The following is a 4861-nucleotide window of genomic DNA, read 5'->3' on the forward strand; positions in this document are numbered from 1 at the left end:
TTTTTTTTCAGTATATATATATGATAAATTAACGGCACTGATTTTTTTCTTGATTTACTCATAATCACAAGACGCAGATACGAGATAAGAGTTCAGTGACTCGTGTGAGATTGGGACTCCCATTTTTAAAAAAATTAACTTTCTATAGTTCATTTGATTGTTTATCATTTGCACATTTCTGATGAAAAAATTATTAAAAAAATAATTTAAAGATGGTTAAGGATAAACTTATGCCTTACTACAATATTATTTTCATTGTAGATGACTTCTTAATCTTATGCACTCGTTTATGAATCAACCTGTACATTCGTCCTAAAAATTTCTGCGGTCAAAATAGATCGTGGGTAAAAGAACCGGATTTCGCTGGTTACTTAAAATATATTCTATAGAATGTAGGCATGGAGGGAGTTATAAAGGAGAGAAGAACGGTGAAATTTTCTTTCGGCGAAAAAAAAAGTGAGAGTGAGAGGTGTGCGAGTGCTTCGATCGTCGACTCACGTCGGCATTTTTCTTCTCTTAATTTACTGACACGAACAGTCATTAAATTATTTAGCAATATTTTATTTCGTGTTACTTTAGCTTTATAGCTGCAAACTGAAGAAATTTTACGTTTTCCGTATTTTGTAGATGTAGCTTGCTGCATATCCGAATTACAAATTTTTATTCGTCTATTTGAATATCTGCGCGTGACCATCACGACGATGATCGGACGTATCACGCGAAAAAGATCTCGCGACGGTAGTACTATTCCGTGCAACCGACGTCAAGAGCTCGATCTCCCAGTCGACCGAGTGGTCGCAAGATCATTGTGTGTATGTATATGTATATGTGTATATGTATGTATATGTGTGTCGTCACGGCTCCACACACCGGAGGTTTCCTCGGTGAAGGCGATCGAGGTCGTCCGAGCAAGGTTATACACCATTTTCTCTCGCTGCCGCCACCGATCAGTCTCTTAAAACCTTCCTAAACTCTGTTGATCGATACTTTTGCAATGTATATAATAGAAAGATATAAACAAACTTATTTTGTGCCATTTTAGCTTAATTTGTATCTATTAAATCTTAAATTTAATTATAGTATCTTAATTGTAACATTTTTCAAAATTTAATTGGATTAAGTATAATGTGAGGGAACAAACTTTTAGGCACGTAATTAGTATAAATTGCCGAGCTGATAGTAACGTTTTTTTAAAATTATCTATCATGTAAATATTTTATCTCTACAATTTAAAATCATAATAAATTTGTATAATTTATGTCAGTTAGATATTACCTCAAATTTAACAAATTAAGACTGCAGTTAATCGAAATTGAAACCATCTTTTTTTATCCGTTTGATAAAAACTTACCCATCAACTCTGTTGAATTGTTTATGTTCGAAAAAACGGATTGGACTTAAAAAAGAGTGCTGCACCACGTAACTGTCATATACTGCTCACTGGCGGTTCTTTAACGACAGCAGTGGCTGATTGTTGATAAGAAATCTCTCTTAGTGATCTGGAGGTAATTGACCTGCTCTCCTCGTCCTTCATCGACTTCCCCTTGTTCTCGAGTATGGTCGTTGTTCGCCTGCATTACAATGGATCGTACCAAGTCAAATTCTACAAGATGAGTCTGTCATCAATTCCAAGACCAAAAAAATAGATTCTATCAATCGAAAAGAAAAGAAATTAAAGCAGAGCGTTCATACATTTCTTCGTCTTAGATTTGTTAAACTGAAACTTTGAATTGATTTCTTATGACGTATTACTTACGTGATTAATCTCGAATTGGAATATCGTAATTAATCCTTGAGATTTGCGTCGATAGAAAATGAGTCTGGCTCGTTACTGAATCTAGAAAAATTACTGGGGAAATACACACACAAAGAGGCATAGAATGAATGCATCCTGCAATTTTAAAATTTCTTGGAAATCTTTGACTTGTATTATTCATTCTTCTCTTCATTCCTTCATTCATACCATTGAGATGTTAACACATGTTTTATGCTGACCTTTGACAATCATTCTATTAAAAATCTTGAAGATCAATGCGTCACCGTTGATCTTTGCACAAATAGCTGAGACTAGATAATACCTTAGGGCCACCTGCATTCGACATCGTTGTCTGAAAATTTATCTCTTAAGGACTTGTCACGAGCGTCATTTCGCGAATCCCCAGAGAATGCATCTCTGTAATTTTCCAATAGCACATAAATATCTCAGTTTTATATATAGTCACATATGAATTAGTACTTATATTTACTTATATTCGATTTTTTCTTACAACTTAATTCTCAACGATTGGATTGAATCCATTTTTTTTCTTAGAAAAGAAAGTTTTTTTTTAATAATAAACTTGGGTTGTTCTTTAATACTTATTACTATTGAAAGAAAAAAAATGTGTTAAGATTTAGTATATTTTTTCAGTGTACTTATATTTACGTATATATTTTACTGAATAAAGGAATAAAGGAAAATCCATTCGATATCATCAAAATTATCCCCCAAATTATCGATCGCGACACTTGGATAATCTTTTCTATCTTTCTTTATTTTCCGTTCCGGGGCCACGAGTACCAAGAACGCGGAGCGATTATTCCAGTATAATTCGCCGTTTAGCGGACGTCCTTGTCGCGACTGACGCACTCAGGGAGAACCGATCTCCGCTCAGGCCTTCTCTATACAACATACCCGTCTGAATCGTGGCAGCAGGCAGGCCAGGCGCAGCGCAATGTGCATCTGTATTGTCCGTGTGTATGTGCATACACAATGCGATTTCATGTGTAGCAGCAATGCACGGCACGATCGAGCACGATACGTGCGCGACAATCATCATCGATGGAGCCTCCCCGATACATAGAAACATACGACTTTGACACGTATATATCATGCCACGTCGTCGTATCCTCCTTCTTCTCCTATCCTCTCTTTCTCTCTTTCGTTCGTATGGATCTCATCACTTGCCTTCTCATGTAATTTTATCATGAACGCGAAGAGTCTCTGTATTTATATGAGACACGGTTTCGCGATATTGGTCTTTTTTTTTTTTTTTTTTTTTTCCTCCATAGATTCGTGTGTGTCGATAGTTGTTGCACGTGCTCGATCGTGTATTTATGTGTACGTGTGTACGTGCGAACGCTCGCCTTCGCATTGTTGCCTTTCACTCGGTTGCTTAGAGCACCCACTATATATACATACATATATATGCATATACATATAGATGTAGGTTTTACTCGGGAATAGCGCATTATTACCAGCATTACCTCGACGCTGGATCTTCGGAGAGTACGGAAGAGCACATTCCGCGAATTCGTTAGTCACGCGGATATGTTTCCGACAAAGAGACCTGGAAAATTTCCTACCAGGAAAATGTTCTTCTCCCGATAACTCCGTGATGTACGAAAAAAGCATTACCGCGAATACTCCGGTTTTCTTCGAAGCACTCTGGCATTTAATCAGATATTCAAATTCAATTATTCCGCATAAAATCTAAGACATACATGTATAAATCTTACATGTTATTCGATGTTTAGTGTACCATAAGATTTCAGTCTTTTAAGCAAAAGGTAATCATGCGATAATGAAGTTATTTTAAATTGTTATTTGAGTTTCGAGAAATTTCCGTCGTTCGACGATGTCGATTGATCAGACATTCGATCCAATCATGTGATTTTGTAAACTTTGTTTTCACCGATTGCACAAGTACGCAAGGCAATGGCGTGAGTCAACTCTCATTACGTTATACGTGGCGAAAAAAAACTTTTACAATGTAGAATGCGGTTGTTTCTTTCCTGCAATACTAAATATTGTTCGGGCGAATGGAATTGAATCGGATTAAAGCTGAAAATCAGCATCTCTAGAAAGGTAGACACGTTTGAGTATTGAAATAATGGTCTAAATGTGTATAGCGAGCAAAATGCGGTTCACACACAGTGTTTCAGTGTTCGACTCGATGATCGAGGAACTGTTTCGCAATCCTTTAACTGGTGTCAAAAAAAAAATTAAGGACAAGTGACGTTTGTCTTCAGGGACGAATTACGAGGTAGAAGTTTCCTCTCGCGTTATTCTTCCTTGATTCTTCGTTATATATACATATGTCCATGCGCATGTGTAACATGTAATACGTAAATATAAGTAAAAATACAGTTTTCCGGCCTAAGGTAGTATTGCATCGCGCCTTGATCAGAGTCGCGACTGACACGAAATGTCGCTGCCGTAACAGTTACTTTTACGTGTGACCCACTTGCCATTCTAGTAGTCGAATCTGAGTATCATAATGAGAAGTGGGACGTCCTGAAATCATCAGCACTGCGAAGCAATCCTAAAACGAAGATCGGTCGCGGCATTCAGAAGGTCGAATGTGATCTCGCACAAGTAACGTGTAGAAATCACTCTTTTATACGAGTCACGTATAGATGTAGCGATATCTGAGAAGAATAGATCATAATACTTTAATTAACTTATATAATGACTTAATATTATTCAGATAGGAAATCGATACTTTGATAATTACCGTATGTATTTACAATTATTTTTATAAGTTATTATCGTACATACTTATAATTACTTTTATAAGCGCGTTGTAAACTTAAAAATGGTTTTGCCTCTTCGCGATTAATTTATATTCAACGGGGAATGTAGGCAGTATTCACGTAAAAGTTGACGCGAGTGTAGAGTATTGTTCGATAGTATCGTATTAAAAATCGTTGAATCTAAGCATCGAGCCTTGAGATGTGGCGATTATCCTGGCGTTATACCGAATGCGCGTGTATCGACGTTGATATGAAGCATCGAGTCGAGGACGCACAATTACCTTCGAGGATGACCTTTACTCATCAATACATTGGAGCTTCTGCTCTGCCATTATATATATATATA

At 36.6% G+C, this 4861-nt stretch overlaps 1 protein-coding gene across 1 annotated transcript in view; it reads left to right on the forward strand.

Annotated features, from left to right (window-relative positions):
• Positions 1-4861, forward strand: part of LOC108690369 (RNA polymerase II elongation factor Ell) — a 95629-nt gene that overhangs the window by 30841 nt on the left and 59927 nt on the right. The window lies entirely within an intron of this gene.

The sequence above is a fragment of the Atta colombica genome, unplaced genomic scaffold, assembly GCF_001594045.1.
Source record: "Atta colombica isolate Treedump-2 unplaced genomic scaffold, Acol1.0 scaffold105, whole genome shotgun sequence".
NCBI classification, from domain to species: domain Eukaryota; kingdom Metazoa; phylum Arthropoda; class Insecta; order Hymenoptera; family Formicidae; genus Atta; species Atta colombica.